Source organism: Tamandua tetradactyla, chromosome 8, assembly GCF_023851605.1.
Source record: "Tamandua tetradactyla isolate mTamTet1 chromosome 8, mTamTet1.pri, whole genome shotgun sequence".
Taxonomy (NCBI): domain Eukaryota; kingdom Metazoa; phylum Chordata; class Mammalia; order Pilosa; family Myrmecophagidae; genus Tamandua; species Tamandua tetradactyla.
The window spans coordinates 69,498,695-69,523,193 of record NC_135334.1 but is presented as its reverse complement, the minus strand read 5'-3'; the positions used below and the strand labels follow the sequence as shown (position 1 = coordinate 69,523,193).

General features: G+C 37.8%; 1 protein-coding gene and 1 pseudogene across 2 annotated transcripts in view; one reads left to right on the top strand and one right to left on the bottom strand.

The window, feature by feature from the left end:
- UVRAG (UV radiation resistance associated) overlaps positions 1–24,499 on the top strand; it is a 496,833-nt gene that overhangs the window by 126,969 nt on the left and 345,365 nt on the right. The gene's annotated exons all lie outside the window — the stretch shown is intronic.
- Positions 23,360–24,161, bottom strand: LOC143643902 (proliferating cell nuclear antigen pseudogene; annotated as a pseudogene).

Below are 24,499 nucleotides of genomic sequence, written 5' to 3'. Positions count from 1 at the left end.
TCTGCAGTCTTTATGCACTGGTAACAGCCTGCATGGAATGGGGAGGGGGAGGTAGTGCTCAGGAGGGGTGCAGGGGAGGTGAGTTGGGCTGCACTTTGGTTGAGGCTGTGGGGCAGGTACGTGTACTGGGCGTTGGTGAGGGTGGGGGCACTTGGAGTGTGGGGAATGGGGCGGTTGACTGGGTTCAGGTGTGTGGGGTGTGAAGTGAATTGCAGGTTATGGGGCTGTTCTGGTGAGGGTAGGATGTGCAAGGAATGCGGCCTGGCTTACTTCCTAGTTCCTGTCTCCCCATCTGTGCAGTCCCGCCAGCTCCACGCCTCCATGGCAGGCTCCAGCTCTCTTTTCTGTTCCTCAGCCTCTGCAATCAGGGCCGCCCTGTGTGGTGCAGAAGGCTCTCCCAGGTCAGTTGCACTCTTGACTCACCGTCTCAGTTCCCCTCCCCTCCCTTCTCTAACTTTTCCGTGGAGCATGGCTCAAGTCAAGCTACCCTGTTGAACTTTCTTCCCAGAACTTGTCAAGGACTGTTTTAAGAGCTTTTCATCTGTTATTGTATTTAATCCATTTTAGAACCCTATCGCCAGATACTGATAGTTGTTGAAGTTTTGGGTAGGCCAATAATTACTACCCCTTTCTTCTCTTCCTGAGTTTGGAACAAATTAAAAAATGAGATAGGTGATAGACAAATGAAGATCCTCTAGAATTGAACTCTTCCCCCAAATATCAAAATAAACAAAACAGGTATTATCCCCTTACGGGTACAAAGTTTGATTCCCAAACCTGAAAGCAGAGTTTGTATGTGTTATAGACAGGCTGGCTGTGAACTTTTACAGCCATTTGACATTATTGTGGCATTTTTATTCTGTTTTACAAAATCATTTCACAATGGATTGAAGAAAAGAAAAAAGCTGGGTCCTTCCCCACAGAAAGTTTGAGAAACATTGCCCTAGACAACAATGACAAGGTGAGGGTGGATGTTTAAAGGATTAAAGTTCGTTGAGGTTGCTGATTTGTTTGAGAGGAAGATAGAAATAGTAAACAACTTTTTAGAATTTGTTAGAAAATTTGTGGTTATGTGTGATTGTTAAAAATTGAACAATACGTATTGGAGACTAGAAATAGAGAATATAAATTTCCAATTAGCAGAGACAAACGGGAATATAAAGAATGGAAGATTTGGTCTACTTGGTAGGAGACAGAAAAGAATGGTAAACAGAAACATGTAGTGAGGTAGTAGAAATAAGTCCAAATATATTTGTAATCACAGTTATTAGAATAGATATATCTGATTGATTGAAATATTTCATTAAAAATTTTTAAAACGCTAAAGACAATAAGAATTTGAGATTAAGATTAAATTTTAATGGGGGTGTGTTGGGAATAGGAAGGTGAGGCTCAAAATGTACAGGATTTCTATTTGGAATGATGTTTTGGTAATAGATGGTGATGCTAGCACAACATTGTGAAGGCAATCAATAGCACTGAAATATATATCTGAACATTATCATAAGGGGAAATTTTCTATTGTATATTTGATAACAGAATAAAAATTAAAAAAATAAAACAGGAGTCCTTGGAGCTACACCACACAAACGGTGAACCCTAAGTTAAACCATGGACTTCAGTTAATAGTACAATTATAAAAATGTGCTGTCATCAGTTGTAACAAATGTTCCACACCAATGCAAGGTGTTGGTGGTGGGGTGGTATATGGGAAACCTGTATTTTATACATAATTGTTCTGTAACCACAAAAATTTTCTAATTAAAAAAAATTTTTAATGTGATTTTGTTGAGATACATTCTCACAGCATAGAAACCTTCTGAAGTGTACAAGTGGTTCACATTGTCTTCACATAGTTGTGCATACAGCCTATGAGCAAATTTAGAACATTTCATTATTCCAGAAAATAAATAAAAATAAAATAGGAAACCCTAAAACTGCCATGCTTCTTATCCCCCCATATTATCGACCCTTGTTATTGCTGTGGTACGTTTGTTACTGTTGATGAAAGAATATTGAGATATGACTTTTAACTATAGTCCGTAGTTTGCAAAAGGTATGTTTTCCCCCAAATACCCCTCTGTTATTAACTCCATATAATAGTATTGTATATCTGTGCTATATCATAAATAACTTCTTTATATTTGTACAGTTAATCACGGACATTTTCCACCCCAAGTTTCACTGTATTACATTCTCATGTTCTAACTTCCAGCTTTCTCTTGGTGACACACATGACTGTAAACTTCCCCTTTCTACCATATTCACACACTATTTAGCACTGTTAATTATTCTCACAATTATGTCCTACCATCATCTGTGTCCATTTCCAAATGTTTAAGTTCATCCTAGTTAAACATTCTGCACATTTTAAGCAATTGCTCCCCATTTTTTAGCCTCATTCTATATCCTGGTAACTTTTTTTCTATATTTTATGACTATCAGTTTATATGTTGTGATTAGTTCATATTAATGAGATCATAAAATATTTGTCCCTTTGTGTCTGACTTATTTCGCTTAACCTAATGTCTTCAAGGTTCAGCCATGTTGTTACATGTATCAGGACTTGATTTTTTCTTACTGATGAAAAGTATTCCATCCTATGTATATACCACATTTTATTTATCTGCTCATTTGTTGATGGGTACTTGGATTGTTTCCATCTTTTGGCTATTGTGAATAATGCTGCTGTGAACCTTGGTGTGCAATTGTCTGTTCATGTCCCTGCTTTCAGATCTTCTGGGTATATCCTGAGTTAGAGGGATTGCCAGATCATAAATAAGGCAGCTTCCTAAGGAACCGCCAGACTGTCTTCCTCAGCAGCTGTACCATTTTACATTCCCACCAGCATTGAATAAGTGTTCCAGTTTCATCACATTCTCTCCGACATTTATAGTTGCCTGTTTGTGTAATAGCAGCTATTCATATAGGTATGGGATGACATCTCATTATGTTTTTTTTTAAAATTTTTTTATTGAGAAAAATCTTCAGACATACTTTCTATACATGGTAGACAATCAATGGCTCACAATATCATCACATAGTTGTGTATTCATCATCATGATCATGTTTTAGAACATTTGTATCACTCCAGAAAAAGAAGTAAAAAGAAAAAACTCATATATATCATGCCTCTTATTCCTCCTTCTCATTGACCACTAGTGTTTCCATCTACCTGATTTATTTTACCCTTCTTCCCCACTATTATTTTTTTATTTTTATCCATATTTTTTACTCATCTGTCCATACCCTGGATATAAGGAGCATCAGATACAAGGTTATCACGATCACACAGTCACATTGTAAATGTTATATCTTTATACAGTTGTCTTCAAAAATCTAGGCTACTGAAACACAATTCAACAGTTTCAGGTACCTCCCTCTAGCCACTCCAATCTATCATAAACTAAAAAGAGATATCTGTATAATGCACAAGAATAACCTCCAGGATAACATCTTGACTCTGTTTGAAATCTCTCAGCCACCGAAACTTTATTTTGTCTCATTTCTCTCTTCCCCCTTTTGGTCAAGAAGGCTTTCTCAATCTCTTGGTGCTAGGTCCTGGCTTATCCCAGGCTTTCTGTCCCACATTGCTAGAATGGTTTATACCCCTGGGAGTCATATCCCATGGGAAGGCAGTGGGTTCACATGGTGAGTTGGCTGAGAGAGAGAAAGAGGCCACATCTGAGCAACAAAAGAGATCCCTGGGGGTGATTCTTAGGCATAATTTTAAGTAGGCCTAGCCTATCCTTTGCAGGAAAAAGTTTCATAGTGGCGAACCCTGAGATTGAGGACTCGGTGTATTGATTTGGTTGTCCCCACTGCTTGTGTGAGAGTATTAGAAATTCTCCAAATGGAGAAGTTGAATATTTCCTCCTTTCTCCCCAATCCCCCAAGGGGATTTGCAAATATTTCTTTATTCACTTCCCAAATCGCTCTGGGATTTATCGGGCATCACACTAACATGAACAAAAGCAGAAAATCTCACTCCCTATTTAAGATTCCATGTACTTATGGTATTCAGCTAAACTGACCATAAAAGTTAAATTAGGAAATGCACTACCCAAAATATAAAATTTGCACCAAATAAACATCCTACCCTTTAGTCTCACCCAGGAGTTGAGGTTTTAGAATGTGGATACTATCATTCTTTACCCAGTCTTTTGGTACACCTTCATCCTATCCATATCAGCTTCATTCATATCTCTAATTGAAGTCTGATCCCTTTTTCAGTTTTTTTTAACAGTTCCTGTATGGGTACTCTTCATAGTTTCAGAGCTCTAACTCTGAGTCTCAGGTGTCACATAAGTACCTAAAGTTTCTGGGAAAGACCATATTACATACAAACAGCCAGTATCTCAGAATTTAGAATTAACGGTTACTATACTCATGAATATATGTGACTGCTGTAAGAGCTTACAATCTAGGACACTTTACAATAAGCCCCAACCTGATAACCCATGTTCTCAACTCTAGGTCACCAAATATTTATATTCTCATTAGTCCATATGATTGAGGCATGAAAATATTTGTGTTTTTATTCCTACATTTCATTCAACATATAGCTCTTAAGGTTTGTTCACCTAGTTGCATGCCTCACAACTTCATTCCTTCTTATGGCTGTTCAGTAGTCCATTGTATGTGTACTTCATAGTTCCCCTTTCCATTCCTCAATCATTCTGGATCAAACTGCCAAACCACCTTCCAGAGCGATTATACCACCATTTTACATTCCCATCAGTGGATAAGTGTACCTCTTTGTCCACATCCTCTCCAGCACTTGTCATTTTCCTTTTTTTTTTTTTTTTTTGATAATGGCCATTCTGGTGGGTATCAGACGATATGTCATTGTGGTTTTGATTTGTATTTCCCTAATAGCTAGTGAAGCTGATCATTTTTCATAGGCCTCTTAGCCATCTGTGTTTTCTCTTTGGAAAAATGTCTCTTTATATCATTTGCCCATTTTTCAATTGGGTTGTTTGCCTTTTTGTTGTTAAGTTGTAGGGTTTCTTTATATATATTGAATATCAAATCCTTGTCAGATGTGGCTTCCAAATTGTTTGTTCCATTGAGTTGTTTGGCTTTTCATCCTTTTGAAAGACTCCTTTGAAGCACTGGAGCATTCAGTTTTGAGGCGGTCCCATTTATCTAGGTTTTCTTTCATTGCTTGTACTTTGGGTATAAAGTGTAAATAACTCATGCTTATCACTAGAGTTTGAAAATGTTTCCTTATATTTTCTTCTAGGAGTTTTGTGGTACTGGTTCTTTTATTTAGGTCTTTGATACATTTTGAGTTAATTTTTTTGAATAGGGTGGAGATAGGGCAATCTTTAATTTTATTAGCTATGCATATCCTGTTCTCCCAACACCAATTTATTGAAGAGACTGTTCTGTCCCAGTTGAGTGGGTTTGGGAACTTTATCAAAATCAATTGGCCATAGATCTCAGGGTCTATTTCTGAGCTCTCAATTCAATTCCATTGATCAGTATGACTATCTTTATGACAGTATCATGTTGTTTTGACTACTGTATCTTTATAGTATGCTAAGTCAGGAAGTGTGATACCTCCAACTTCATTCTTCTTTTTCAAGGCATTTTTGGCTAATTGAGGCCCCTTACCCTGTCAAATAAAACTGATAATTAACTTCTCCATTTCTGCGAAGTATTCTGTTGGAATTTTGATTGGTATTTGTGCCGGTTTGAATCTGTGGTGGACCCCAGAAAATCCATGTCCTTTAATCCTCATTCAGTATTGCAGGCTGGAAACTTTTTGATTGTTCCCTTAGAGATCTGATCCACCCAATTGTGGGTGGTAACTTTTGATTAGATGGCTTCAATGGTGGTGTGACTCCACCCATTCCAGGTGGGTCTTGATTAGTTTATAGGAATCCTTTAAAAGAGGAAACATTTTTCTGAAAGAGTAGCAGAATCTACCAGCCAGCAACTTTTGGAGATGAAGAAGGAGAATGCCTGTGGGAGAGCTTCATGAAACAAGAAGCCTGGAGAGAAAGCTAGCAGGTATTGCCATATTTGCCAAGTATTGAAAGAGAATTGAATTTCATCAGCCTTTCTTGAGTGAAGGTAACCTCTTCTTGGTGCCTTAATTTGGACGTTTTTATAGACTTGCTTTAATTGAAACATTTTTATGGCCTTAGAACTGTAAATTTGCAACTTAATAAATTCTCCCTTTTTAAAAGCTGTTCTCTTTCTGGTGTATCACATTCTGGCAGCTAGCAAACTAGAACAGCATTGCATTGAGTCTGTAGATGAATTTGGGTAGAATTGACTCTTAATGACATTTAGCCTTCTAATCCTTGAGGAAGGAATGTCTTCCCATTTATTTAGGTGTTCTTTGGTATCTTTTACCAGTGTTTTGTAGTTTTCTGTGTATAAGTCCTTTACATCCTTGGTTAGATTTAATCCTAAATATCTGGTTCTTTTGTGCTATTGTAAAAGTTATTTTTTTCTTGATTACCTCTTCAGATAGCTCATTAAAAAGTATATAGAAACACCACTGGTTTTTTTTTTGCATTGATGTTGTGTCCTGCCACTTTGTTGAACTTATTTATTAGCTCAACTAGCTTTGCTGCTGTTTTTTCTGGATTTTCTAAGTATAGGATCCTGTCATCTGCAAAAAGAGACAGTTTTACTTCTTTCTAGTTTAGATGTCTTTTAATTCATTTTCTTGCCTAATTGCTCTAGCTAGAACTTTCAACACAATGTTGAATAGCAGTAGTGACAGTGGGCATCCTTGTCTTGTACCTGATGTTAGAGCGAAAACTTTGTCTCCCACCATTTGAATACGAGGTTGGCTATGGGATTTTCTTATATGCTCTTTATCATGTTGAAGAAATTTCCTTTGATTTCTACCTTTTGAAGTGTTTTTATCATGAGGAATACTCAATTTTGTCAAATGCCTTTTCTGCATCAACTGAGATATCATGTGGTTTTTCCTATTTGAATTTTTTTATTGTGGTGGATTAAATTATTTGAGTTTTTGTTGTGAACCATCCTTGCATACCTGGAATAAAACTGTCTTGGTCATGGTTTATAATTCTTTTAATATGATCTTGAATTCTGTTTGCAAGTATTCTGTTGAGGATTTTTGCATCTGTATTCACTAGAAAAATTGGTCTGAAGTTTTCTTTTCTTCTAGTATCTTTGTCTGGCTTTGGTTTTAGGGTAGTTTTGACTTCATAGAATGAGTTAGGGAGTGTTTCCTTTTCTTGAGTTTGTTTGGAAGAGTTTGAGCAGGAGTGGTATTAATTCTTCTTGGAATACTTGGTCAACTTGCCTGTGAAGTATCCCATCCTGGTCTTTTCTTTGTTCGTTGGTTTTTGATGATTGATTTGATCTCTTTATTTGTACTTGGTTTGCTGATAAAAACCAAAAAACTGGTTTGGTGAAAATTTTTTTTTTGTTTTTGCTGAAGTTCTAAAAGAATTTCTTTTTTTTTTTTTAAGTGTAAATGTTGGGTATTGAAGAGCAAGCAATATGAAACACCTGTTAAGCAATAATGAAACACTTTTTAAAGCAAGTTTTAAATGGAAGTTAAAATTTTTGTGAACCAGTTCTTTGATATTCTTGTTTTTGTATGTTATTTGTGACGAGAAACACTTTTACTGTTAATGGAGATGATTATGTTGCTGTTAGTCTTTCTTAGATTCACATTCTCTTACTATGGCCACTATGGGTATAAAAGCTGAAGAACTTCTATTTGCTCAGAAGAAATTTTGACTCTTTATCTGCTTCTTAAAAAAGGCCTTACTCATTTCTGCTGAGTTTTTAGGAGCCTAGTAAACCTCTCAACTATAACTACATAAGTAGTTCATTTCCACTATCAGAAGTGTTTTGAAAACAATTTAATATGTTTGAAATTCTTTGACTAAAGTATCTGCCTTGATTTGAATCTGTTCTTCAGTAACCTGTGCTTGCATTGTTAGGGGGAGATATATTCTTGTTAATTCTGTGTATAAAATTTCATTTATTTGGCACCTAAACACTTAAGAATTTAATAGCAATGCAGAAAGAGAGGCAAGTGAAAATCTTCCATCTTTAGTTGTAAAAGTGATTCATGATTTTTTTCTGTCGATAAATATCAAGCATTTACCACATACCTGTTGATGAACTCGGTACTGTGGTTCACAGATGTGTCAGACCAGATTCATAAACATTTAGTTTTTTAGTTGAGGAGATAAAACAGCATATATTCTAGATCATCTCCTGTTTACAGATGGGTTTAGTTTGAAAAATTGTTTTGGTGTCTGTTATTTTGGTTTCGCAGTTAATCCAGCTGGATTATGGTACAGAGCCTTAAATAATTTAAAGAACACCTCAAGAAGAGCCAGAACAGAGCATTTTATAGCTTGAAGTTAGTGAGTGAGTAAAGCTAGGTGAGATGTTTAATAGGTGGGTTTAACACTGCTAGGATAGCATAAGGGGATGTGCGGGGTGTGAAAGTTTGTCAGTTTGTTATCCTGTAAGCTATAAACCTTTTTTAAAAGGTGATAGCTAGGTGATTTCTATCATTTAATTTCTTTTAAAAATTTCTTCCATCCTTTAATTTCCATTTAGTTAACTATTTAGAGCTGCGAAATGAAAGAGGCTATTTCCCTTTTTGCTATTCATATTAATGGATGTTAACTTGTTTCCAAAGCATGTTCCACCCAGTATACAAGCATGACATTGAGAAGCTGGGATTAAGTGTCCCAAGTAGCCTATATTTTAACAACAGAGAGAGGGATATAGTATAATTTGTGTCTAGATCTCTCAGTGCATCATCAAGGAAAAGTTGAAAAGTCACAAAAGTAGCTTATCTGTATAAGTATTCTATTCAGATTTCCTCCTCCTTTCTCCCATCGTATGAAATAGAAGAAACAAGATTAGACAAATCCTCAGAGGCTGTAATAGCTGCCTGTTTTATTATAAAACATCTGGCTTAAATATGCACAGTAAAACTTTGTTTCTGAGCTATTTGAGCTGATGTGATATCCTAGTAACAGGTGGGTATGAAGCTTTTGAAAACTATCATTGCTGGTTTTCATTTACTGAGTGCCTACATGATGTGTTTTTTACAATCTGTATAACTTCATGAGGTAGTGATTATCCTAATTTTATAGACAAAGGACCCTAGAAGAAAACATTAAACTACTGACCCAAGATTACATAGCTAGTAAGTGACAGAACTGTGATTTGAACCTAGGTTTGGCTTATTTTATTCTTTTAATTACTGTGCTGTATGGCATCTCTACATTTTTTTCTGATTTCATATAGCTTGTCAAAGTACCAAGTCTCTATCTTTACATTTAACCAGAGTTGCCCAATAGTTGTGCATTGTGAGAATCAAATGAGAAACTAGATGTGAAAGCACTTTGAAAAGTATAAAGTGCTTTGTTCAATAGACTTTGGGCTGTATAGTTGGCATTTATTGTCCATAAGGCCATCAATCCACTGAAGCCTACAAAAGTTCCACGCATTAGTCACTTTATGTTTAGCGTTCCTCAGATTCTTTTTCCCCCTTCTTTCTCTTGGATGCAATTAACTTCCTATAATTCATATTTATAAATCCTGCTGCTGCAATGTCATCTCAATTCTCTTTCTTCATTGAATCCAGAAAATAATCTGTGAAAATGCCACTTTCCCTGCTATGTGGAGGATCTTATCTTCTTAGCATGATTTTTGAGCTTTTCAGAATTTTAATATTGGAAAATTCAAAGCCAGGTATGCTTCATATATGTGTTTTAGGTTCTTTTGTTCAAAAAATATTTGATGTTTTTATTGTGAAATACAACATATATACAAAAAAAGACAAAGCAACAATTTTCAAAGTAAATTTTAATACATTAAGTACAGAAGAGATTTTGAAGTTTGGTATGGGTTACCATTCCACATTTTCAGGTTTTTCCTTTTAACTGCTCTGAAACACTGAGGCTAAAAGAAATGTCAGTATAATGATTCTGCACTGGTACTCATTTGTTAAATCCTATCTTCTCTGTTATAAATCCTCCTTCCCCTTTGATCCTACTACCACTCTATAGGGTTCTTTCGGCTATGTCCATTTTAAGTTTTTCATATTGAAAAAGGGTGTCAGCAGTATAGGATGGGGAATAGAATTAGTTGGTATTGTTGGAAGGCTGTTCTCTCTGGGTTTTTGGACTTATCTGACCTAGGAAGCCTCTGAAGGTTATAGGTTTCAGGGAAGTCAGCTTAGTGCGTGAAACTTTTGTAGTGTCTCAGTTAGAAACCTAGGTGTTCTTTAGGGTTAACAGGAATGATGTTGGTTAGGGTTTGGCAGTAGGTGTTGCTAATATGGCAATTAGCAATACCTAGCTGAAGCTTGCATAATAGTAGCCTCCAGAATAACCTCTTGACTCTTTTTGAACTCTCTTAGCCATTCATATCTTGTTTTGTTACATTTCTTTTTCCCCTTTTGGTCTGGAAGGCACATGGTGCCAGGGCCAGGCTCATCTCTGGGAGTCATGACCCATGTTGTCAGGAAGACTTTCACCTGATGTGGAGGGGAGAGCAGTGCTTTTCCTTGCAGAGTTGGGCTAAGAGAGAGGCCACATCTGAGCAACAAAAGAGGTTTCCTGGGGGCGAGGTGCACAGGTGGTTCAGTGGTAGAATGCTCACCTTACATGTGGGAGACCTGGGTTCTATTCCGATCATGCACCCCCGCCCCCCAAAAGAGGTTTCCTGGAAGCAACTCTTAGGCCTAATTATAGGTAGTCTTAGCTTCTCCACTACAAAAATAAATTTCATAAGGGCAAACCTCAGAATCAAGGGCTTGACCTGTTTTCTTGGGAGTCCCTAATATTTGAGAGAGTACTAGGACTTTCCTAGATGGGGAAGTCCATATTATTTCTTCAGTCCCTCAAGGGAGTCTACCAATATTTTTTAATTATCAGCCCGCCATAGTCTGAGTATTACATTAAGCTATACAGAATTATAAGGCCTCATTCCTGTTTCGAGCTTCATGTGTTTGAGTTGTTTAAATGAGCTATCCAAACAGGTTGATTTAAATTATGTACTACAGAAAATTTAGTTTCTAGACACAATAAATCTCTCTACCTTTGGTCTCATACAGTAGGTGAAGCTCTAGAGTACATACCTATCATCCTTTACCCCGTATTCTGGCTTACCTTAGTCCCAACCAGATCGGTTTTGTTTATATCTCTAATTGAATCCTGATCTCTTTTTTGGTTACTTTAACAGTTGTTGTATATAGCAGTGCTGACTTCCAGAGGTGCATAATTCCAGCTCCAGTCTTAGGTATCACAGAGGTACTCAGTGTTTTAGGGGAAATACCAGCTTATGCACATACAGCACAGCATCTCAGAATCTAGAAATACACATACAACTCTGGACTAAGTGTGGCTATTGTAAGAGCTTATAGTCTTGGCTTAAATTTATAAGTATTTTCTAAAGGAGACTATACCATATTAGTTCTTTTGTTTCTGACTTATTTTGCACAACACAGTATCCTAAAGGTTCATTTGCTTTGTTGCGTGCCTCATGACTTTGTTCCTTTTTGTAGCTATACAGTATTCTGTTATATGTGTACATCACAGTTCACCCTTCTTCTTCGCCTCCGTCCATCTATTGGGCATCATGGATAATGTCCACAACAAACAATCCATGTCTTACAGTGTCCTGACTTCACTGTACAATCATCAGCACTCTAAATTTTAACAATTTTCGTTGGTCCAAAGAGATTAAGAACCAATAAACACAGCTTCACCAAATAGCAAATCCAAACTTCTCTTTATCACTTGTCCCCCCCCCCCCACTCCCCAATTATTTACCTCTGGTATTGCTATGGTACTATTAATGTCTTCCTGTTGTCTATAGGCCATAGCACAGTATATTGGTTTCCCACTCATGTCCTACTCTTATTGATTTTTTTGTATATGATCAAACCTTTGAAGTAGTTCATGTAAGAGCTTATTTATAGTTCTATAGTTAATTAGTAGGATACATGGCTCTATACAACCCCTTTCAATCATATTCACCTTCAATAAGAACAAGTTATAACCCACTTGTGTGTTTTGTTATAACCCACTTATGAATTACCATCACTTCTATTCATTCCCTTATATTTAAGTTTAACTTTGTTGGGTAGCCATTCACCCATCTCTAGGTTCTGTAGAATATAGGTCCCCTATATTCTACATTATGAAACTCTTGAGTTTTCCTTTGCCAGAGTCATAACAGCAAAACCATACAATATCAATCCTTTTGTGTCTGGCTTATTTCACTCAGCATTATGTCCTCAATAATTCGTGGCTCAGGGTTCAGCCATGGTGTCATATGCTTCAGGACCTCATTTTGTCTTACTGCTGCATAATATTCCATCGTATGTATATACAACATTTTGTTTATCCTCTCGTCTATTGATGGGCACTTGGATTGTTACCATCTTTTGGCAATTGGTATATAGAGCCACTTTGAACATTGATGTGCAAATGTGTTCGTGTCACCGCTTTCAACTCTTCTGGATATATACTGAGAAGTAGTATTGCTGGATCATAGGGCAACTCAGTATTTAGTTTTCTGAGAAACTGTCAAACCATCTTCCACAGCATTTGTACCATGATATATTCCCTACCAGCAGTGAACTCCAACATTTGTAGTTTTCTGTTGTTTAATAGCAGCCATTCTTATAGATATGAGGTGATAGCTTATTATTGTCTTAATTTGCATTTCCCTTATAGCTAATGAAAATGAGCATTTTGTCATATGTGTTTTAAGCATCTGTATTTCTCTTCAGAAAAGTGTGTATTCATATCCTCTGCCCATTTTATAATTGGGTTGTTTGTTCTTTTGTTGTATAATTTCTTTATGTACACAGGATATCAAACATTATCCCATATGTGGTTTCCAAGTATTTTCTCCCATTGAGTTAGTTGACTCTTCACCTTTTTGACAAAGCCCTTTGAGGCGCAGAACCTTTGGTCTATTTCCCGTTTATTTTTTTCTTTCTTCTTTCTGCTTTGGGTATAAAGTTTAAGAAGCTACCTCCTATTACTAAGTCTTGAAGATCTATCCCTATATTTTCTTCTAGTTTTATGGTACTGGCTCTTATGGTTAGGTTTTTGATCTATTTTGAATTCATTTTTATATAGAATGTAAGGTAGCGGTTGCCTTCCATTCTTTTGGCTATTGATGTCCAGTTCTCCCATGCCCATTCATTGAAAAGACTGTTCTATCCCAGTTCATTGGATTTGGGGCCTTGTTGAAGATCAATTGATCGTATATTTGGTGGTCTATCTCCATTTTATCAAATCAATTCCATTGGTCAATACTTCTTTCTTTGTGCCAGTACCATGCTGTTTTGACCACTGTGACTTTATAATGAGCTTTAAAGTCATGAAATGTTAGTCCTCCCACTTCACACTCTTCTTTTTTAGGATATCTTTAGCTGTTCAAGATCTCTTTCCCTTCCAAATAAATTTGATAGCTAGCTTTTCCAAGTGTTCAGAGTTGGTTGTTGGAATTTTAATTGGTATTGCACTGAATCTGTAGATCAATTTGGGTATAATTGACATCATTTTTTTCATATCAGAAATGCATTTTTATTTTAAAACAACTTAAATTTTTAGACAAATGATCTTAGTATTTAAATTTGATTTTGTTTTTATACAGAATATAAAGATTTCCTTCATTAATCTTCCATATGAAGGATTTTAAAAGCCTCAAGGAGGATATTCTCTCCACTCAAGAGTGTAGTTTATATGTGTGGGACTGGAAACCAATGGTGTAGTGCTCCTACACTTAAATTAGGACAAGTGACATTACATATTAAAAGGAGAGAAGAGAAATATTCTAGTTCATCAGATTCATGAAGCAAATATGACAAAAACTGTGCAAATAAGATCAAGTCAGCAACTTTAGTTAGGCCACTGCAGATTATATTGGAATAACAGGTTTATGAGGCTATAAAGTAATGTGCACCACATTAAAACAGCAAGGAAGAGCTACTGGTATAAAGGCTGGAATGAGGAATTCTTGCTGAAGCAAATTAACTTTTTATTAACGGCCCAAACAAAACAATCAGAGCATCATGAGTATTAGTAAACTGATACCAGTTGTATCAGTTTGTTGCAGTATGCTAAAAGTTAGTTAGAACTTCTTCACTGGTGCACATGGACCATTAAAAGTCATGGATAGTTTTTTGTCTCCTTCTCATCAAATTTCAGGCATGTTTTATTTTGGATGGAGTATAATATCTTTTATTTCATCCCATAAAAACACCACCCCTTTTTTCTTCCAGACCTGTAACTATACTAAAATCCCATGGGCTCCAAAAGGTGAGGTACCAAGTGTCACCCATGAGGAGGTCAGACATACTGCATGAGTTTTCCAATTTATATAGACAGAGGAATATGGGTAGCAATGAATTTTAAGGCTGTGGGATAATGGTGGGAGGAATATAAAGTTGAATCAGGCTGAATTTATTGATGTGGGTCCACTAAGCAGAGATTCTGCATTCATTGTTATAGCTCAAGGGGTTAGAAAAATCATTAACAGTTTGTTTGGTTGGTTGGCTGAATCATGGATCAAAAGGTGGCCGACATTACCGGAGGTTGAAATGCCAGAACTGTCCTGGTATAATGTAGATGAGGGAATCCTATGGCTTAGGGAGATTGGAATGTTAGAGTGGATTTATCATGGAAAATCTGCTCATACACCTCAGGAATGTCCAAAGGATGCACCATTTACCAGAACTGTGAGAAATAAATTTGTGAGACTAGCTCCATCATTCTTAAGAGCTCTGTAGTCACCCTTCTCTGTAGGTAAGATATTACTGTGGAAACTGCTGTTACTGAGCCGGAATCTTAAATACATTGGGGCTGATCGAATCCCGTGTTGGTAGAAGCCAGGTGGCACACTTAATCACCAAAGACAAGGTGAACGTCACTATCATAATGAACAGCATACTCAAAGCAGGAGTCAAAATAATATGACTCACAGAGACTTGTGGCATTGGCTAGTAGATCATGGGGTACCTAGAACTACAATAAATGGGCAGTCTACTAAATTCTTTGAGTTGAGTAAGCAGAAAAGTTCTAGGTCAAGAATTGAATTACAAAAACAGAGTCATGGCCCCTTAGTCAATTTCCAGACTTGAGAGTTTATAGACCCAGAGCCCCTTGAATGAGGGGGAAGCCAGGTCCCTTTGGGGAAGAACCCTGTTACACTGCCACAAATTTATACCATCAATGTTTCTCCAGGCCTTCCCCAAGGAGACCTATGACCTTTTACCAGGGTAACTGTGCAATGGAGAAAAGGAAATGATCAGATATTTGGGGGATTATTAGACACTGGTTCAGAAGTGCGTTAATTCCAGGGAACCCAAAACATTACTTTGGTCCACCAATCAGAGTGGGGACTTATGGAGGTCAGGTGATCAATGGAGTTTTAGCTCAGGTCCATCTCACAGTGAGTCCTCAGACCCATTCTTTAGTTATTTTCTCAGTTCCGGAATACATAAATGGAATAGACATGCTGAGTAACTGGCAGAATCCCTGCATTGGCTCTCTGACTCATGGAGTGAGGGCTATTATGATAGGAAAGGCCAAGTGGAAGCCAATAGAACTGTCCCTATCTAGCAAAATAGTAAATCAGAAGCAATACTGGATTCCTGGAGAGATTGCAAAGATTAGTGCCACTGTTAAGGATTTGAAGGATGTAGGGGTGGTGATTCCTATCACATTCCCATTCAGCTCTCCTATTTGGCCTGTGCAGAAACAGATGAGTTTTGGAGGATGACAGTGGATTATCGTAAACTCAACCAGATGATGACTCCAATTGCAACTGCTCTTTGGATGTGGTATCATTGCTTGAGCAAGTCAGTGCGTCTCCTGGTACCTGGTATGCAGCTATTGATCTGACAAACACTTTTTTTCTTAATAACTGTTAGTAAGGACCATCAGAAACAGTTTGTTTTCAGCTGGCAAGGTCAGAAATATACTTTCATTGCCCTACCTCAGGTATATATCAGCTCTCCAGCCTTATGTCATAATCTTGTGTGCAGGGCCATTGATTGTTTCTTCCTCCCACAAGACACTACACTGGTCCATTATATTGATGATATCATATTGATTGGACCTCGTGAGCAAGAAATAGCAACTACTCAAGACTTATGGGTAAGGCATTTGCATGTCAGAGGATGGGAAATATATCAAACAAAAATACAGGGACTTTACACCTCCATGAAATTTCTAGGTGTCCAGTGGTGTGGGGCATGTTGAGATATCCCTTCTAAGGTGAAGGATAAGTTGCTGCATCTGGCCCCTCCTATGACCAGAAAAGAGGCACAGTGCCTAGTTGTTCTCTGGATTTTGGCGACAACGTATTCCTCATTTGGGTATGCTACTCTGGCCCGTTTATCGAGTAGCCAAAAAACAGCTAATTTTGAGTGGGTACCTAAACGAGAGGAGGCTCTGCAACAGGTTCAGGCTGCTGTACTGACTGCTGTACTAGCTGCTGTGCTACTTGGAGCATATAATCCAGCAGATCCAATGGTACTGGAAGTGTTAGTGGCAAATAGAGATTCTGTCTGGAGCCTTTGGCAAGCACCTATAGGAGAATCACAGCACAGACCCTTAGGATTTTGGAACAAAGCCTTACCATCTGCTGCAGATAACTACTGTCCTTTTGAGAAACAGCTTTTGACCTGCTACTGGGCCTTAGTAGAGACTGAATGCTTAACCATGGGCCACCAAGTTACCATGAGACCTGAATTGCCTATAATGAGCTGGGTGTTGTCTGACCCGCCAAGCCATAAAGTTGGCCATGGTAGCAACACTTGAATTTCATTGAGGTGGAAGGCCCCTCTATTTCCATCGTAAAATGGAAATGATATGTAAGAGACAGGGCCAGAGCAGGTCCTGAAGGCACAAGTAAGCTATGTGAGGAAGTGGTACAAATGCCCATGGTCTGTACTCCTCCCACATTACCTTCTCCAGACCAGACCAGACCAGACCTGTGGCCTCTTGGGGAGTTTCTTAAAATGAACTGACTGACAAAGAGAAAACTTGGGCCTGGTTTACAGATGGCTCTGCATGATATGCAGGTACCACCCGAAAGTGGACAGCCGCAGCACTACAACCCCTTTCCAGGATGTCTCTGAAGAATGGTGGTGAGGGGAAATCTTCCCAGTGTGCAGAACTTCGAGCAGTGCATGTGGTTGTTCATTTTGCTTGGAAGGAGAACTGGCCTGGGGTGCATTTGTGTACTGATTCATGAGCTGTTGCTAATGGTTTGTTTGGATGGTCAGGGACTTGGAAAGAGCATGCTTGGAAAATTGGTGACAAAAAGGTCTGGGGAAGAGGTATGTGGATAGATGTTTCTCAGTGGGCTAAAAATATGAAGATATTTGTGTCCCATGTGAATGCACACCAAAAGGTGACTTCAGCAGAGAGGGGTTTCAATAATCAAGTGGGTAAGATGACCCATTCTGTGGATACAAGTCAGCCTTTTTCCTCAGCAACTCCTGTCATTGCTCAGTGGGCTTATGAACGGAGTGGCCATGGTGGTACGGATGGAGGTTATGCATGGGCTCAGCAACATGGACTTCCACTCACCAAGGCTGACCTGGCTATAGCCACTGTTCAGTGCCCAATCTTCCAGCAGCAGATACCCACACTAAACCCCCGAAATGGCACCATTCCCTGAGGTGATCAGCTGGCTACATGGTGGCAGGTTGATTACATTGTTGTATTGGGCCATTTCCATCATGGAAGGGGCAGTGATTTTTTTCTGACTGGAATAGACACACACTCTGGATATGGGTTTGCTTTCCGTGCAAACAAATGCTTCTGCCAAAACTACCATCCATGGACTTACGGAATGCCTTTTCCATCATCATGGTATTCCACACAGCATTGCTTATGATCAAGGAACCCATTTCACAGCAAACAAAATGTGGGAATGGGCACATGCTCACAGAATTCTCTGGTCTTACCTTGTTCGCCATCATCCAGACGCAGCTGGATTGATAAAATATTGGAATGGCCTTTTGAAAACTCAATTATGGTGCCAACTAGGTGACTATACCTTGCAGGGCTAGGGTGATATTCTCTAGGAGGCTGTGTCTGCTCTGAATCAGCATCCATTATATGGTGCTGTTTCTTCCATAGTGAAGATCCATGGGTTCAGGAATCAAGGGGTAGAAATAGAAGTGGCTATTCTATTATTATTCACTTACTGTTATCCCTAGTGATCCTCTAGAAAAATTTTTGCTTCCTGTCCCTGCGACCTTGAGCCCTGTTGGTCTATAAGTTTAGTTCCAGAAGGGGGAGTAGTTCCACCAGGAGAAACAACAATAATTCCATTGAACTGAAATCTAAGACTGCCACTTGGTCACTTTGGACTACTCATACCCCTGGATCAACAAACCAAGAGGGGAATTACGTTCTTGGCTGGAGTGACTGACCCTGACTATCAGGGAGAAACAGGACTGCAACTACACAATGGAAGTAAAGAAGAGTTTTCCTGGAATATAAGAGATCCCCTAGGGTGTCTCTTAATACATGTCCTGATTAATATCAATGGAAAACTGCAACAACCCAACCCAGGCAGGACTACCAATGGGTCTGAAGCTTCAGGAATGAAGATATGGGTCACCCCACCAGGCAAAGACACATGGCCAGCTAAAGTGTTTGCTGAGGGTGAAGGGAACATAGAATAGGTAATGGAAGAAGGTAGTTATAAATATGAACTGTGACCATGTCATCAGTTATGGAAGTGAGGACTATAATGGTACGACTATTTCTTCCTTGCTTTGTAGTTAGTATCTGTGTATTTATACATAAATCAAATAGGTTTATTTTCCTGTTTATTTTATCCTCTTTATCATATGACATAAGCTGTTTTGTTCATGTTATAGTATTTAAGTTGTAAGATATCAAGTTTAACAGTGAATATTACCCAAGGACTTACACCCCATTCTGGAGAGATTTAAATGTGTTTCCAGTTATACACAAGACAGTTGAATATTGCTAGGCAAAGGAAAAAAATGTCTGTTATTGTTTTGTATTAAAGAGATTAAATATGGGTTAAGGTGATGTATATAGCTGCCAAGTTGAGAAGGGATGGACTGTCATGGTCAGGTTCATGTGTCAGCTTGACCAGTTGGTGGTGCCTGGTTGTCTGTTCAGGCATGTGCGGTCCTGTCTGTTGCTGTGAGAACATTTCATGGACTTAAATCATGACCATGTTGGCTGCATCCACCACAGCTGATTGCATTTGCAGTCAGTTAAAGGGAGTGTCTTTCCCCCAACTAATGATGATTAATCTAATCACCTGGAGGCTTTTAAGGAGGATTCAGAAGAGAAAATTACTCTTCTTGCTTCAGCCAGCCAGCCTCTCCTGAGAGTTTGTTGAGGACCTTCATTGGAGCTGCCACCTGGTGGCCTGCCCTACAGATTTTGGTTTCTTACATCCCCGCAGTTGCCCAGTCAGCTTCTCCTGAGAGTTTGCTGAGGACCTCATTGGAGTTGCGAGATCATGGCCTGCCCTACAGACCTTGGACTGTACATCCCCATGGTTACTTGAGACACTTTTATAAATTTAGTATTTACAGATATCTCCTGTTGATCCCGTTTCTCTGGAGAACCCTAGCTAATATACATGGTAAAAGGAATTAAATATACATTTTTCACAATATCATCATATTGAGTCAGTGTAAGTTGTTCATGTGTTGCTAGGAATTTGTCCATTTAATCCAATTTGTCTAGTTTGTTGGTGTATAGTCGTTCATAGTATCCTCTTATAATATTTAAAATTTCTTCAGGATCCATGGTAACAACTCCCTTCTCATTTCTGATTTTGTTTATTTGTGTCCTCTCTCTTTCTTTCATTGTCAGTCCAGCCAGGGGTCCATTGATTTTACCGATTTTCCTCAAAGAACCAACTTTTGGTTTTGTTGACTCTGGTTTTTTGTTTTGTTTTGTTCTGTTTTTTTTTGTTGTTGTTGTTCTCTAGTTCATTTATTTCTGCTTTAATCTTTATTTCTCTTCTTCTGTTTGCTCTGGGGTTAGTTTACTGTTCTTTCTCTGGTTACTCCAGGCGAGCAGTAAAGTTCTCTATGTTTGCTCTTTTTTTAATATAGGTGTTTAGGGTAATAAATTTCCTTCTCAGCACTGCCTTTGCTGCATCATTCATCTCCAGATATTTACTAGTTTGTCCTTTAACCCACTGATTGTTTAAGAGTGTTTTGTTTAATCTCCATATATTTGTGAAAGCTCTGATTCTTTGGTTGTTATTAATTTCCAGCTTCAGTCCATTGTGGTCAGGGAAAGTGCTTTGAATGAATTCAATCGTATTAAATTTATAAAAACCTGTTTTGTGTCCCAGCATATAATCTGTCCAGGAGAACAGTCCATGAGCACTAGAGATGTGCTTTGGGGTGTAATGAACTATATATGTCTGTTAGGTCTGATTTATTTATCATGTTGTTTAAGTTCTCTATTTCCTTCTGATACTCTGGTTGTTCTGTCTATAGAGGAGAGTGGTGTGTTGAAGTCTCCCACTATTATTGTTGAAATATCTGTTGCTCCCTTTGGTTTTGACAATGTTCACTTCTTATGTTTTGGAGATCCTTGATTGGAAACACAGACATTTATAATTGTTATTTCTTCTTGTTGAAATGCCCCGTTTATTCATATATAGTGTCCTTCCTTGTCTCTTTTGACATCTGTACATTTAAAGTCTGTTTTATCTGATATTAATATAGTTACTCCTGTTTTCTTTTGGTCACAGCTTGCATAGAACATCTTTTTCCATCCTTTTACTTTCAATCTATTTGTATCCTTGGGTCTAAGGGGTGTCTCTTGTAAGAAGCATATAAATGGATCCTATTTTTTTTTTCCAACAGAAGACATGTTACATTAAAGTTCTTTGCCAGTTAAATTCTCTGAAGACTTATCATGAAGTCAATAATGTTTATATACATCTTTTAAAATCCATTCTGCCAATCTTTATCTTTTAATTGGTGAATTTAGTCTGTTAATGTTCAAAGTTATTATTGTAAAAAGCAGTTCTTAAATCTACCATCTTTTTATTTGTCAGATCTATATATTCTCCCTCCCTTTTTATCCTTAAATTATCCTTACTGATACTCTTCAATTCTGTACCCTCCTCCAGACCTCCCTCTCCCGTCTTTTTTTCAGCTGACAGAACTCCCTTTAGTATTTCTTGTAGGGCAGTTCTTTCGTTGACAGATTCTCTCAGTCATTGTCTGAGAAGATTTTAATCTCTCCTTCAGTTCTGAAGGACAGCCTGGCTGGATAAAGAATTCTTGGCTGGAAGCCTTTCTTGTTCAGTTTCGTAAATATATCATACCTCTGCCTTCTTGCTTCCATGGTGCTACTCAGTCTTACGTGGTTTCCTTTTTATGTAGTGAATCACTTTTCTTTTGCTGCGTTTAGGACTTTCTGCTTCCCTTCCACATTTGACAGTCTGATTAATATGTATCTTGGAGTAGACCTTCTTGGATTTATTCTGTTTGTGGTTCATTGGCCTTCTTTGATTTGCATATTTATGTCTTTTATAAAAATTGGGAAGTTTTCCTCATTATCTCAACCAACCTTCCTAGCTGTTAACTTTTCTTCTGGAACACCAATAAATCTTATATTTGTGTGCTTCTTGTTGTCCATCAGTTCCCTGAAATCCATTTCCATTTTTTCTGTCTTTCTGACTAATTTGTTCTTTAGTGCGCTTGAATTCAATTATCCTGTCTTCTAGCTCGCTTATTCTTTTGTCCATCTTTTCAAATATGCTGTTGTGTGTCACTAGTATATTTTTAATTTAGTCTACAGTATCTTTTATCTCTGTGAGATCTGCTGTGTTTCAAGTTCTTATTTATTCTCTTCCAGTTTTTTAAAAAATTATTATTTTTTATTTTTAGGAACTTTTTAAAGTCAAATTTATTTAAGATATAACTTACATATAATAAAGTACAGTAGGATGAGTTTTGTCAAATGCATAGTTCTGGAACCATCACCACAATCTAAATATATTTCTGTCATCCCCAAAATTTCCATCAGGTGTCTTTGCAGCTAATCCCCTCCCCCTCTCCAGGCAAACAGTATATCTCTGAGCAATTTTTTAGTCATTTTATTAATTAAACATAAGATACACTGAAAAAAAAAAGACAATATTGATAAAGCAACTCTCAATACATAGTATGGACAGTTTGTGACCTTTCAGCACAGCAATTACTGGAAATCTTTTTAATACTTTTTTTTTTTTTAAACAATTTCCCAACTTACCCATTTATTATTTGGATCCAACAGCAATAGAATTTAAGCCATCTTCATCCCTTAAGGGAAAGAGTCTTAAAAAAAGGACACTTACTCAAATACCAGAGATTATTTTGTAAATACAGGCCCTATTACAAATCTACTGGTATTTCCACAACTCTTGTAAAAAAATTCCCTAGGCTGAAGAAACACTGGCCTATTAGCAATGCTAATCTTATAAAGCCCTCTCAACTTTGAGCACAACAGCCATCTAAAAATGTTAATGCTAACTAAATGATGAAACATAGGGTTTGTTCTTTTCTCCCCTGTTCATTACTTGAGCGCAATTTAGAGTAATAGCAAAATAAGCTTGGCAAATGAATCCCCCTAAACCATCTAGTTAACACAGAGAAAAATTTATATCCTGTTGTATTTGAAATACATTTTACTGCTCCCTCCACACAGTATATCAGCCTACTCTAGATTGAAAAAATTGAACACATTTACATTAAAGCATAGCTTCAGCTGAGCGTTCCTTTGGATACAGTGGTCGTTTAAATGAAGGTACTGTCCTATGATGTTTGAAATTGAGATAACTTTATTTAAATTGAAAACATTATTAAAACTGCACTTAGAGGGCGGGCCGCGGTGGCTCAGCGGGCAAAGTGCTTGCCTGCTATGCCGGAGGACCTCGGTTCGATTCCCGGCCCCAGCCCATGTAACAAAAAACGGAAAAACAAAATACAATAAAACAAGAAAATGTTTAAAGATGTTTCCCTTTCTTCCTTCCTTCCTTCCTTCTATCCTTCCTTCCTTCTCTCTGTCTTTCCTTTAAAAAAAAAACAAAAAAAAAAACTGCACTTAGAGTCAATACCCTTTTGTTAAAAAAATCATGAGTATTTGTAGGTTAGGCAGAAATATTTCTAGGTTAAGGCCAGATTTGACTTTGGACTTTATTCTTTAAACTATAGAGTACAGAGGGGGGAAAAAAAAGGTTGTTTACAGAAAATAATATCCGTATATATATCCAAAGGTATAAACTTGGTGATAAAAAAGACCTGCTGAGGTCTCAGAAGCAGTTCATAAAGAGGTTTGTTTTCTTTTCTTGGATTTTATGTATATCTATGACCTTCTTCATCCTTGATCTTGGGAGCCAAATACTACTTTAAATGTCCCATATCAGCAGTTTTATATTCTGTAACAAGAGGTGTATCTCCAGACTGAATGTTACTGTAGGAGAGCATGAAGTGGCTTTTGTAAAGATGTTCAGGTACCTCAGAGCAAAAGTTAACTGAATTGGCTCATTGAGTTCTATCATAACAGCTTCTTCCTCTTTATCAACATTGCTTATAACATTACATTGTTTGTGACAACTTATATTTCCATTCTAAGTTCTCCACTTGCAAAAAATTTCACTCCATCTTTTGCACAGGGGATTAAAACAGCATCTCCAATATGACTGAAATCTCAGGATATACAAACAAATTCACCCGAAGTTACCTTTACTACACAGCTGTACCCCTGTTTTGGAATTCCAAGTTATTCAGCATCTCAATCTATTAACTTCATTTCATAATCTGAAACTTTTTATTGATTTACTGCTTCAAATAATAGTGCCAAGGTGTCTGCATTATCTTCAGCCCTTACTGTAATGATGTCTTCATCGTCAGCACATTGTAGTATTTTGGACATGCTGGTGAGGTTCACACCCGTGGCCAGATTGCAGTCGCAGCAGTACATGTCAAAACCTTCAGAGTGCAGGGTGAGCTGCACCAAGGAGAAATGGGGCGAGTCCATGCTCTGCAGGTTCACGTTGCTCGAGCTGATATCTCAGCAGGCCTCGTTGATGAGGTCCTTGAGCTCCTCCAGCACCTTTTTCAGGATGGAGCTGTGGATCAGGCACAACTTGAACATGGTGGCGGAATCGCAATGACGCAGTTACCTGAGTGACAAGAAGAAAATTCTAGTCAGTTTAGGCTTGACAAGGATCTGACCTAGTCGGCAGATGCAGCACTGGGAGCTTGGGACTGGGGAGGAGCGTCCCAGTGACTTCTTGATATCCTTTGTGTCATTATGAGCATCCTTGATTAATTCCACTTTACGTGTCCCCTCCATTGTTTTAATTTGGCCATTTGGCTGGGCCATATATGCTTTGTGATTTTCGCTGGTTCCAGGCATTAGATTATCTTGATAAGATTATTTTTCAAATTGATTTTTTTCACTCATCTAAGGTTTCGTATTTGGGTTTGCAT